General features: G+C 37.3%; 1 protein-coding gene across 5 annotated transcripts in view; it reads right to left on the reverse strand.

The window, feature by feature from the left end:
• TMEM135 (transmembrane protein 135) overlaps window positions 1-14,677 on the reverse strand; it is a 273,707-nt gene that overhangs the window by 191,237 nt on the left and 67,793 nt on the right. The window lies entirely within an intron of this gene.

The raw sequence follows: 14,677 nt of genomic DNA on the forward strand, positions 1-14,677 counted from the left end.
AGCCCAACTCTTTTCCAGTTGACTAATTGCTATTTCCACCACCCATCTGTCAGTTTGTTGTACTGTGGTGGCTTGCATGTTGCTATGATGCTGGAAGCTATGGCACTAGTATTTCAAACACCAGCAAGGTCACCCATGCTGGACAGGTTTCAGCAGAGCTTCCAGACAAACTAGGAAGAAAGGCCTGGTGATCTATTTCCCAAAATTAGCCAATGAAAACCCTATAGATCACAAAAGAATACTGTCCAATTTAGTCCTAAAAGATGTGCACCCTAGATTGGAAGGCACTCAAAATATACAGTGACCACAACAATGAACTTAAGCATACCAGTGATCGTGAAAATGGGAGGACTGGGCAACATTTCATTCTGTTGTACATGGGGTTGCCATGACTCAGAGCTGACTTAACGGCAACTAACAATTCCTCTTCATGACTGTAACTGTAATGTGAACCTGAGTGTACCTTTGTTACTGCTTCAATCATCAGAATAAGGCACAAGTGATGTTGCCTGAGACTAAGCCATAAAAAGCAAAATGGCTGCTGCCCAGTGTTTTCTCTCTCTCCTTGGACACGTGCCTTTGGAACCCTGTAAGAAGTCCATTGACCTTGAAGCCCCCATACTAGAGAGACTACACATAAATAGAGGGAGATGCCCCAGCTATTTCAACATGCAGCTATACAAGTATTACAAGCCCAGGTGCTGGTCATGTGTGTGTGAGCCTTCAGATGATTCCAGCCCTCAGCTTTCAAGCTGCCCTGGCTGATGTCAAGTGGAACAGTAATGGGCTACTCTGAGCGAGCCCTTCCCAGACTGCAAATTCATCAACAAAATAAATGGTGTTGTTGCTTGCAGCCACTGAGTTTCTGAGTAATTTGTTACACAGCATCAGATAACTATACATTGACAAAATGTATCTCCTTAAAGAACTTTCTGCTCTTCAAAGGACTCAAAAACTGAAAAAGCAAGCCACAGATTCAGAAAAATATTTGCAAATATACATCTGACAAAGCACTTCCATTCAGAATACATAAAGAACTCTTCAAACGCAAAATAAGACAAACAACTTTTAAAAAAAGATTTCAACAGTCACGTCACAAAAAATAACCTATACATACACATATATATTCATGCGCATGCGTGTGTGTGTGTGTGTGTGTGTGTATGAATGGCCAAAATGTCCAAAAAAGATACTCAAAATCATTAGTCTTAAGGGAAACACAAATTCAAACCACAATGAGAAACCACTATGAATGCACTAGAACGGCTAAAAGTAAAAAGAATGATAATACCAAGTGAAGTGGGAATGTTCAGCTACTAGAACTTTCATGCATTGCTGGCGAAAAGACAAAATGGTACAGCCACTTTGGAAAACAGTTTGGCAGTTTCTTACAGTTAAACACACACTTACCATAAGACCCGGGAATTCTTTTCCCAGGTATCTATCCAAGAGAAATGAAAACATACATAAAAACTGTTGTATGCAAATGTTCATAGCAGCATCACTCATAACGGCCAAACAGAAAGTAGTCCAAATATCCAACTACTGGTGAATAAGCAAACTGTGTTATATCCAGAATATGGAATCCTACTCGGCAATAAAAAGGAACAAAGTACTGATGCATGTAACTATGTGAATGGATCTCAAAAACATACTGCTGAGCAAAAAAGAGCCAAACTCAAAGGACTAAAAGCTAGATGATTCCACTTATGATTTCCAAAAAGGTGAAATTCTAAGTGACAGAAAGCTGTTTAGTGATTGCTTGAGACCCAGTACATGTGGGGAGGGAACTGACAACCAAGCAGGAAGAGGGACCTTTTCAAGGATAAAAATACTCTAAATATTTACTATGGTTGTAGTCAAATGACTATAAGCATTTGCCAAAATTCACCAAACTGTACGCTTAAAACAGGTGATGTTTTATATATGTAAATAAAACTGATTTGTTTGTTTTTTACATAAGAATATATACCGTGGCCTCACCAAGGGAATTCCAGAACACTTCATTGCGCTTGTGCAGAACCTGTACATACAATAAGAGGCAGTCATTCATACAGAACAGAGGGATAATGCATGGTTTAAAATCAAGAAAGTGCATCAGGGTTGTATCCTTTCACCATACTAATTCAATCTGCATGCTGAGCAAATAATCCAAGAAGCTGGGCTATATGAAGAAGAACACTGCATCAAGATTGATGGAAGACTCATTAACAACCTGTGATATGCAGATGACACAAACCTGTTTCCTAAAAGCCAAGAGAACTTGAAGCATTCGCTGAAGACGATCAAAGACCACAGCCTTCAGTATGGATTACGCCTTTACATAAAGACAACAAAGCTCCTCACAACTGGACCAATAAGCAACATTGTGATAAATGGAGAAAAGGCTGAAATAGTCAAGGATTTCCTTTTACTTAGACCCACAATCAACACCCATGGAAGCAGGAGTCAGGAAATCAAACAACCTATCGCATTGGGTAAATCCGCTGCAAAAGACCTCTTTAAAGCGTTGAAAAGCAAAGATGTCACTTTGAGGACTAAGGTGTGCCTAACCTAAGCCATGATATTTTCAGTCACCTTGTATGCATGTGAAAGCTGAATAATGAATAAGGAACACCAAAGAAGAACTGATGCCTTTGAATTATGGTGTTGGTGAAGAATATTGAATATATTGTGGACCACCGGAATAACAAACACGTCTGTCTTGGAAGAAATACAGCCAGAGTGCTCCTTCAAGCGAGGATGGCAAGACTTCATTTCACATACTTTATCAGGAGGGACCAGTCCCTTGAGAAGGACATCATGCTTGGTAAAGCAGAGGTCAGCGAAAAAAAGGAAGACTCTCAACGAGATGTACTGACACAGTAGTTGCAACAATGGGCTCAAGCATAACAATTGTGAGGATAGCGAAAGACCAGGTAGTGTTTCGTTCTGTTGTACGTAGGGTCGTTACGAGTCAGAACCGACTTGACAGCACCTAACAACAACAACAATAACCCTCACCGAGAAAGCAGTTCTCAACTAATTAGTAACTTACTTTCTAGCAATCGCCAGGAAAAACCTGGGAACCACCGTAACGGAAACAGAATGGCAAAATTTCCTTAGGAATGGCATTCATATGATTTAGACACAAATTTATACATTTCAGATATAGATTTCACCTTAAGTTTATGTAAACTTCAGCCATATTACTAGCACAGTCATGGGAGCTAGAACCTGGGGCAAAGGGTGACCAAACCAAACCCAAACCCACTGTCGCCAAGTCAATTCCAGCTCATAGCGACCCCATAGGGTTTCTAAGGCTGTAAATCTCTGTGGAAGACTGCCACAACTTTCTTCTGCAGGGTGACCAAAGCTGCAGGAAATTAGTAGAAATACTAAATCCAATTGATACCTAAATGCAAGAAATGGATAATCCAGTCCAGATAAGACAGAGTCAGCATGTCACACTCAAAGGTAGACTTCAGGATCCAAGAAGGGAAATTGTTAGGAAAACTCTGCATTCCAAAAAAATTCTACAAATACCACCAATTAAGAACTATTGCTCTAGTATACACCTAATTAGGAAAAATAATTATTATGTATAAAAATTGAACAGCTAGCAAACATGCATCACCAACCTCACCTTCACTTGCAGGTGAGAGCCCCTGCTCCTATGTTTCCATCCACCATTTGCCCAAACCTGAAATTTTAAAAGCTGTCACTCAATCCTTCTTTTCTCTTAATAACTTATCATACTGTATTGTTGCTAGGTACGCTGAAGTCACCCTCTACTCATTGAGACCTCATGTACAATGAGATCAAATCATTGTGATCCACAGGGTTTAGTGCCTGATTTTGCAGAAGTAGATCACCAGCCTTTTTTTCCTAGTCTGTCTTAGTCTGGAAGCCCTGCTGAAACCTGTTCAATATCATAGCAACATGCACGCCTCCAACAGTAGACAAGTGGTGGCTGTACTAAGGTACACTGACAGGGAATCAAACCCAGGTCTCCTATGTGGAAGGTAAGACTTTTACCACTGAACCACCGCTGCCCTCATTATACTATATAGTAATTACTTGTCTAAAATTATCACCAGACTGTAGGTTGTAGTTCACTCATCATTATGCTTCTAGCACCTAGCACATGAGAAACACTCAACCAACAGTGAAAGAATGGAAAAATTAAGAGCTGGTGAATAAGTAATTGTTTGGACTATGCCAAGTAAGTGCTTATTAGTTGACAGTTTGGGGGTATGTGCTTTACCACAGTGTGAAAAATACATCCAAAACTGTTATTATATCCCAAACTGTATTAACAATTACAAACACTAAAAGCGTAACTCAAATGTCTTTCATGTTAATGAAATCATCTTGGTCTTTTTAGACTTCTTAAATGCCATAATCTGTTTTCATTCAGTACACAGGAAATATGTATTATATATGGAGACAATAGACCTTAAGCAGTGGTTTTAAGGTTATGAAGAATGTTACTTCTGTTTAGAGATGTGGGTTGGTAAGTTATCCAGGAATTTAAACAATAAGCAGATGGTTCGTTTCCAAATTTATAGCAGTCATCTAGCTCTAAAGTATATTTTTGTAACTATATTCTTTGCTATGTTCCATCAAATGTGACATGATAGAATACTGTATTATGTTATATTCTGCTTTTCCTCTTTGAACATAATAAAACGTAACAAAAGCATGGGAGTTTTTTTTTTTTTCCCCCATACAATTCTACTTTCTTGGACTGAAAGTGAAAAAAAAAAAAAAGAAACAGACAAAAGAGAACAACAAACAAACAACTAAACACGCTGAATCCAAAAGCATATTAAAAGGATGATACACCATGATCAAGTGGGATTCATCCTACGAATGCAAGCGTGGTTCAACATTAGAAAACAAACCAAAGTATGAATCTGGAGGGCATTATGCTGTGTGTATGAGACCTGAAAACGTTTACACACAGAAGGAAACAACCTTTGATGGTTACTAGGAAGGGGAGGAGTGGGGAGGGAAAAATACTAACTAGACAACAGATAAGCGATAACTTTGGTGAAGGTTAAGGTAGTACACAACATTGGGGAAGCCAGGGCACCCTGACCAAGACAAGATCATGGAAGCTTCACAGACACATCCAAACTCCTTGAGGGACCAAATTACTGGGCTGAGGGCTGGGGACCATGGTCTGGGGGACATCTAGCTCAACTGGCTTAACATAGTTTCTAAAGAAAATGTTCTGCATCCTACTTGGGTGAGTAGCATCTGGGGTCTTAAAAGCTGGTGGGCAGCCATCTAATATACTCCACTGGTCTCACCCCATCTGGAGAAATGAAGAAAACCAAAGACACAAGGGAAAAATTAGTCCAAAGGACTAATGGACCACAATTACCACAGCCTCCACCAGGCTGAGTTCAGCACAAGTAGATGATGCCTGGCTACCACCATCAACTGCTCTGACAGGGATCACAATAGGGGGTCCCGCACAGAGCTGGAGAAAAATGTAGAACACATTTCTAACTCACAAAAAGGGACCAGGATTACTGGTCTGACAGAGACTGGAGGAACCCCAAGAGCATGGCCCCTGGGCTCCATTTTAAATCAGTACTGAAGTTACTCCTGAGGTTCACCTTTCAGCCAAAGATAGATGGGCCCATAAAACAAAACAAGACTAAATGCACACACCAGCCCAGAAGGGAACAGGAAAGCTGGCAATAGGGAACCCAAGGTCAAGAAGGAGAGAGTGCTGTCATGTTGTGTGGGTGGCAACCAATGTCAACCAACTGTGGCAAAACAATATGTGTTTTAATTATTTAATGAGAAACTAATGTGCTCTGTAAACCTGCATCTAAATTACAATAAGAAATGAATCTCTGAAACAAACAAAAAAAAAAAAAACTCACAAAAAGAAAAGCAGTCAATATAATACACCGCATTGAGAACAACAACAAAAAAAAAGACCTACATGATCATCTCAATGATGCAGAAAAGGCACTTGAAAAAAGCCAACACCATTTTGTGATAAAAACACTTAACAAGCTAGGAATAGAAGGGAAATTCCTCAATATGACAAAGAACATTTATGAAAAATCCACAGCTTACATCATACTCAATGGAGAAAGACTTAAAATTTTCAGCTTAATATCAGGAGCAAGACAAGGATACCTACTCTCAACGATGTTTTTGAACATTGTATGAGAAGCCCTAGCCAGACCAATTAGGCAAGAAAAAGAATTAAAAGGTATCCAAATCAGGAAGCAAAAAGTAAAGTTATATGTAAGATCATGCCTTTTCAGAGACAGCATGACTCTATATATAGGAAACCCCCAAATAATCTACAATAAAGCTACTAGAGTTAATAAATAAACTCAGCGAAGTGGCAAGACATAAGGTCAAGATACAAAATTCAGTCGTTTCTACACATCAGCAATGAACACTCTAAAAAAGAAATTAAAAGACCAATTCCATTTATAATAACATCTAAAAGAATAAAACACCTAGGGTTAAATTTAACTAAGGAAGAGAAAGACTTGTACCCTGAAAACTATAAAACATTAATGAAAGAAATTAAAGAAAACCTAAATAAATAGATTGAGGCATTGATGGTTCAGCAGTAGAATTCTCCCCTTCCTAGTGGAAGACCCAGGTTCAATTCCTTACCGATGCACCTCATGTAGCGTCACCACCTGTCTGTCAGGGGAGACTTGCATATTGCTATAATGCTGAACAGATTCAGCAGAGCTTCCAGACTAGGACAGACTAGAAAGAAAGGCCTGGAGATGTACTTCGAAAAATAAGATGATGAAAACCCTATGGATTACAACATTTCCCGTTCCATCCTGCGTGGTGTCGCCATGAGTCAGGTGCTAACTGGGCAGCAGCTAACAACACTCCTACCAGCAACAGCTAACAGGTCTTATCATTTCTTAGGAATACTCTGCTCAGAGTTAACAAAAGAAAGTTCACCAAGTATCCTAAAAGTATCTAAAGGAACTGCAGTATACCCATGTTCACTGCGGCACTGTTCTCAGTAGCCAAAGCATAGAAATAAACTGAATGTCCATCAACAAATGAATGAACAAGCAAAAGGTGGTACTTATATACAATGGAATATTACTCTGCCTTAAAGAGAAATGAAGTTCTGATATATGCTACAACATGGGTGAATGCTGAAAACATGCTGAGTGAAACAAGTCAGTCACAGAAGGACAAACAGTGTCTAATCCCACTTATATGGAATAGGCTAACGTATAGAGTCCAAAGTTTATTAGTGGTTACCGGGGTAACCTGGGAACAGGTGAGTCTTATCACAGGGGGCACTGAGTTTCTGTTAATGGTGGTGAAATAATTTGCAAACGGATAGTGGTGATGGTTGCACAACATGATGAATATAACCAATGTCGCTGCATTTGTACATGTAAACATGTTGAATTGGCCTTTGGGCTCCGAGCCTTTGGGGCCAACGCTCACTGGCAGAGTGAGGTTCCTCCAGGAACTTACTGGCAGAGCTAAAAGAGCTTGCCCAAGCAGGGCAGAGGCCAGGCCAGCCCAAGAGGCCTGAGCGGCCAAGGGCCAAGGGCCAGAGAGGCCCGCCTGTGACACAGCTGAGAAGAGGCTGTCCTGATCAAAGAACTGTATCCTGAGTGTTCCTGAACCCAAACTGTAACCTGTTACTTCCCTAATTAACCCCATAACTGTCAGTATGGTCTGTCAGTTCTGTGTGGCCATTGCAACAAATTATCAAACCCAATAGAGCAGCAGAGAGTACAGTGGGAGGGACGAGTGGTGTAAGAATTGTTAAAAAGGTTAGAGAAAGGAGGTATGTCTGCCCTCCACCTCATAGGAATCAGCTTCAGGCTGTAGATCATGATTCTCCTTCCCCTTGTGAAGTTGGAGGAGGTCAGACACCACCCATGCAATTTTTATAATCATACAGTCAGAGCACTCAATTGCCTATTAGGATGTAAGAGAAAATCCCTCCCTATCTCCAAAATAGACTGTCTTCATTTCCTCTTACATTGCCTGAAATCACATTTACACTACTGTATTCTGTTAGGCTTTCAGGAATTTTTCATTCATTAACAAATATTTGAATTAAATTGCAAATATCTCTGGACACGAGAAACTTATGGGGGGATTAGCTGACAAGGAGAGGCACCTGAAGAAAAATAGAAATAGGTACAGAGATGCTGAAAAAGAAGTTTGGAGAGTACCAAAGAAAAAATGTGCCTGCTTTGCCATTTTACCAACATCTGGCCCTAACTAGTAGGAAGAAACAAAGTTGCTGCTGTCTTTAATTGACCTCTTATGAAAATTTCATTTAGTCTACTGAAAGCCAATACACTAAAATGGCATAAAGTTTTATTTGGGTTTGTTTACTTATTAACTTTCCAGTAATACTCTATCGAATTACACTCATTTCTAACTACATTAGGGTATCATACAAGTTCAGTTCCATACATAACCTAAAAAAATGGGAGAACCAATTAGGGATGAAAAAGAAGCTCACGAAAAGAAAAAGTGACGTTCCAGATATTGAAATGCCAGTGCTACAAAACCTGGAGGCCATGAATCTTGATTAGTCTCTAGAAAAGCCTACTTATGGAGACGGTGTGACTGGCACCCATGGAGCAAGGAAGCTGGAATGAAGGGAGCCTTTAGTATTTTGTATTAATTGAAGCAAGACATTTCCGAATTTGGCACTTCTACTGGTTAGTTCACACTAATTGAACACAGTGCTAAACATTATCCTCAGACACCAAACTAAAATACTTAACGACCTATAAACTATGCCTTAATATTGAATTCTTTGTCTTATTTAAGTCGAATAGAACCAGATTACCTTGTTCTGGTTTTTACAAAGTAAACAGGAGTTGGAAAACCTCCAAAACTGCTCCATCAGTGTTGCTTTCTACTAGGCTGGGGCTGTAATAAATTATTGTAAATAAACTTGGCCTTTTTTATCTGCACTTGTACGTGTGTTCTTGAAAAGGATGCTAATCAATTCCAATTCTTAATCATTTCGCCTAATCCCACAATTTCTCGCCATTTCCTCTACTAGTTTGCTTCCACTGTTAACTTTTAGTTCCATCATAATAGGAAATCAAAATATAAATTTTGTAAATACATACAGTACATATATGCCTACTTAGTAACTAAAACCAGCCTTCTTTAAATGTAATGTTTCCTTTTTAGTACTTTAAAATATGCATCACCTATAGGGTCACTATGAGTCGGAACTGACACAGCGGCAATGGGTTTGGGTTTTTTTTTTAATACTTTGTGGGGACTTTATTAGCAATTTTTAAGACTAATAACAGAAAGCACATCCTTTGTTTCAAACTGTTTAGCATCAGATTTATAATGGTATAATCAATGAGTCCCTTTCACCTGTAAATGTGTGTGTGTGTGTGCTACACTATAAAAAAAAAAAATTAACACTTCTAAATCTATACATTTTTAGCAAAGATTAAATTTTCTTCTGTTAAAAAAAAAAAGCAGAATACAGTATGCCAAATTTATGGCTAGGAAGTTAATGTAATTGTTTAGCTGCGATTTTTTTTAATCATAAAAAAAAAACTTTTTTTTTTTTAGCAACTGCTAAATAAAATATTTTAAAACATTCCACTAAAACATTAAAAAATTTAGATGTTTTTAATGTTACTATACATGTAAAAATATGCATTTATGTACACAGGCACACATAGTCTAGACTCCTAAAGAAACAGCCACAAAAATTAAATTGTAATAGCCTCCTGACAAAAAATGTGAAATATATTTTTCAAAATGATCAATAAAGTTTTATATACTCAGTATTTGCACAGCACTTTAAAATCAAATCACCTTCATATAAATCTTCTAATTTAAAAATCTGTTGATGGTAAATATAACAAAATGATCTGAAAAAAGTAAGTAAAATGGTTACACTTCATCTGGAGCAGTTGTTGTCAAACTTTTTTCCATCATGATCCCTAAAATGGCTGACTTACACTCCCAAGGATGCACCCAAGAGTATGGCTGACTAATGTCATGCTGCTCTGCAGGAGAAAGATGCGCCAGTCTGCTTCCATAAAGATCACAGGCTTGAAAACCCTAAGAGGCAGTTCTACTGTGTCCTATAGTGTCGTTATGAGTGGGAACTGACTCCACAGCAAGGAGTTTGTTTTGTTGTGTTTTGTTTACCCCACCCCCCTCAAATAATGTAAGGGTTACAAAGACAGGGATACCGACTGTTCTATTTACTGAGCAAACACTCAAAAAATACTTAAGTGAAAGACATAGTGATACGAAAGCAAGGAAGTAAAATTAATATTCACTTAGTTTCCTTGAGCTGCCAAAACAAAATAGCAGCAACTTGATGGCTTAAAACAGAAATTTATTGCTCTGGTGGCTAGAAGTTCAGGGTGTCAGCTGAGACATGTTCTCTATGAAAGCTCTAAGGCAGGATCTTTCCCTGCCTCTTAAAGACACTGGCAGCCCCATGCATTCCTTGCCCTATAGCAGCCTAACTCCCAGACGACACAACCGTGCTTGCTGATAGCGAACACGACTTGAACCACTTACCGGATCAAAGACCAAAGCCTTCAGTATGGATTACACCACAAAATAAAGAAAACAAAAATCCTCACAACTGGACCAATGAGCAACATCATGATAAACTGAGAAAAGATTCATGTCAAAAATTTCATTTTACTTGGATCTACAATCAATGCCCACAGAAGCAACAGTCAAGAAATCAAATGACTCATTGCATTGGGCAAATCTGCAAAAGACCTCTTTAAAGTGTTGAAAAGCATAGATGTTACCTTGAGGATTAAGGTGCACCTGATCCAACCCATGGTGTTTTCAATCACCTCATATGCATGTGAAAGCTGGACAATGAATAAGGAAGACCAAAGAAGAATTGACATCTTTGAATTGTGGTGTTGGCAACGAATACTGAATATACCATGGAATGCCAAAAGAACGAACAAATCTGTCTTGGAAGAAGTATAACCAGAATGCTCCTTAGAAGCAAGGATGGCAAGACTGCATCTTACATGCTCTGGACATGTTGTCAGGAAGGATCAGTCTCTGAAGAAGGATATCATGCTTGGTAAAGCAGAGGGTCAGCAAAAAAGGAAGACCCTCAACAAGATGGATTGACACAGTGGCTGCAACAATCGTGAAGATGGCACAGGACCAGCCTGCGTTTTGTTCTGTTGTGCATAGGGTCGCTGTGAGTCGTAATCGACTTGATGGCACCTAACAACATAACAACCCATTGCATGGAACATGCAAGGAGTCAAAATACATTTGCTGAGTGAGATAATTAAAATTATCTTAGAAATGTAATTCAAGGCAGCAAATAAAGTTCTAGATTGTGGGATACACTGTACATTTAGGTATTTTCTCTCTTAGAAGTTAAATTGCTTTAATAATTTATTGACCAATACTTTAAACTGTGTCAACAATTAAAGACTATGATTGAATATCTTAATTAGTTCAAATAAAATTTGAAATTAATAAAATTTCATCTCATACTATAAATTATTTTATTACACAGGTAATAAAGACTCAAAAAATTCATTTAGAATAAAACAGGAAAATTTTCTTTTTCCACTAACATTCCCTACCCCAGAGATATTAACTACAATTAAGCCATTGAGCACTTTCTTTGCATATACATATATAAGTATAAAACCCACTCCTGTTGAGTCAATTTCAACTTTTATAGCAACCCCGTGGGACAGAAGAGAACTGCCCCACAGGGTTTCCAAGGCTGTAAATCTTTAAGGCAGCAGACTGCCACATTTTCCTCCCACAGAGCGGCTGGTAGGTTCGAACCACCAACCTCTCTGTTAGCAGGTGAGCGCTTTAATACATATTATATGTATACATATGAATGAATACGCATATGTATGTGTGTATATACACATATGCTGTAAATCCTAATATATATTAATAATTTATATCATTCTTATTAAGACAAAAAAAATTTTTTTTTATCTTATTAAGACAGTTCCATTTAAATGCATTCAAAATAAATGTCATACTTTAATTGTAATTTTCTAATACCTGGAATCAATTAAGTTCAGGAAAGTTTCAAGAGGGCCACCCAGTAATAAACACAAAATAAATTGTGTCTGCTGTCCTGTTAGTGATATTTTTTATTGCTACCTCAGTTTCAGATGTCAGAGTAATGACTTCCATATTCTGATTAAAATGCAAATTGATGCCATATGTTTGAAAAGCACAGGCTTTCGATATCACAAGTTTTCTTATTTTAAGCACAATAGTAAAACTATGTTTATAAAGTCTAACAATTATCCAGATGAATTTTTGTCAATTCCAGATCTAGAAACGTTGAATTTTAACTTCCCAGTGACGGCAACAGTTGTACTTGTAGCACATTGATAAGGAGCTACTCTTGTATACATATACCTCCAGAGAAAAAAAAAAAAAGGAGGTGAAAATTCAGTCTTAACTGACTTTCTTCAAGGTTAAGACTTAAAGTAATTTTATAAATCTGTTTCTTTCTTTAGATTGGCTAAAGTAAATATAATTATCGTTAATCCTTATTCTTAGATATTTTAAAGGTAAACAATATTTTTCAATTATACATTTTGCTGGTATGTTAAATAAACCAAATTCTACTAAATAAATTATTGCTTATTGAATTTCTATGACTATGCTACAAATTTTCCTAAGATCTTCTTAGACTGAGATTCAAACATGACCACCACAATAATGAATTTAACTATTACAGGCTCTTCTTTAATTTGTGACATTAAAACCAAGTTGCTTTTGATTTGAAAAAAAAATTTTTTTGAAGTAAACTTCTCTCATAAACAATACTCCCAATAAAGCTGGATCACGAATAAGAGTGAATATTTCTAAATTTAATTATCTATTTAATATCAGGTAGATGTAACAAATTTTTTTTTTTAGATGTAACAAATTAATAGAAAAGTCAAAATGCCAATTAAACCATTAAGCTGTACAATTTATAGACCTCAAAGGTAGTAAATTCGATGCAAATATCATTCAGGTGCATAAGTATAAAAGTTAACTACAAAAGTGCTTGGTTAAATAAAAAGGGACTAGCGTGAGGTAGTGTAGGGACAAAAAATAGCTCTCAAGCCAAATACAATTATTTATACAAAAAATTCTACTTGAAATACATAGAGATCTTTAAAAAATAAAACCATTTCCAATGTACAGACTAAAATACTTAGTTTATTTTATAAACTAAAGTGATCTAGAATTTAGGTTTAATTATTAAGAAGACATTAACAATATGTTACAGGCCTTGATTATTATTACAAACTCAAACAAAATAATAGACAGTATAGAAATATTCTTTGACATTAAATACACGTCTAACATTTTTTAAACTTACAAAGTGCTTCATCGGTCCCTGTCTTTGATAAACTAATCACCACAGCTTCTTTTACATAGTTTGACACTTAACTTTCTTCAAAAATTCTTCATATATGTGGCTGTCATTTGGGTTCAAAGATGACAACTAATGGTGATCATACATGAATATACTAGAATATGATCAGTCATCTGTTCTGGACTTCCATTTTCCTAGCTATATGCAGGACTAGGTAGTTTGTCAAAGCTTTTGCTGTAAAAATAGCATGCCATAGTTGATTGACTAATCTGTGCAACTACTTTCAAGCCCTATACAGCTATGTCCCACTGTTCTCAATATTTTATTTCTTTTGCCTGTCTTTTTACAATGGGTTTGTAACACATACAAAAGTAGCTTAAGTGTTATACTGTAGTCCATTCTTTGAACATATACAACTCAGTGAGTTGTGTAAATAAAGCCCTGCATTACCACCAATAAAATGGACTTCATTTTGTCTTTTCAGTATAAACTACAACTCAATGACACTTGGAGGAAACTATTCAAAAAGCAATCTCAGTCCTGTGGACTAAATCTAGTTTACTGACTCCTGTTGAACCGTGTCCCCCTATTCCTGGGGCTGGAAACCCTGGTGGCATAGTGGTTAAGAGCTAGAGCTGCTAACTAAAAGGTCAGCAGTTCTAATCCATCAGGCGCTCCTTGGAAACCCTGTGGAGCAGTTCTACTCTGTCCTCTAGTGTCTATGAGTAGGAATGGACTAGATGACAAGGGTGTGGGGTTTTTTTTATATTCCTGTGGTTATAATCCCATTTCGGAATGGGTTTTCTTTGTTATGTTAATGAGGCAGTGTTAGTCTACGCTGTGTCTTAAATCAGTCTCTTTTGAGATACAAAAGAGCAGATTAAACCAGCAAGGAAGCACAAACAAGCAGAGATGAGGAAAGATAGATTCCATGCCACAAGCAGAAGCTGAAAAGAGACAAGGACCTGCCTTCAAAGCCTAAAGAGAGAGAAAGCTTTCCCCTAGAGCCAGTGCCCTGAATTGGAACGTTTAGCCTCCTTAACTGTGAGAAAATAAATTTCTATTTGTTAAAGTCACCCACATGTGATATTTCTGCTATAGCAGCATTAGATAATTAAGACACTGACTGATAGAATGATGATTTTACTTTCTTTCCTTCAGGCTCCCAAGCCATACTCTTAAGTACTTAATTTAATTAGAATTATTTAAAAAAAAAAAAAGGTATATAGAAGGTCCACATTATCTAAGAATAATTAAAATCAAAACATCCACAAAGTGGATTTCAGTCAACTTAAAACAAGAACTAAAATTTCAGAGTAA

This window comes from Elephas maximus, chromosome 7 (genome assembly GCF_024166365.1).
Source record: "Elephas maximus indicus isolate mEleMax1 chromosome 7, mEleMax1 primary haplotype, whole genome shotgun sequence".
In the NCBI taxonomy this organism is placed as follows: Eukaryota; Metazoa; Chordata; class Mammalia; order Proboscidea; family Elephantidae; genus Elephas; species Elephas maximus.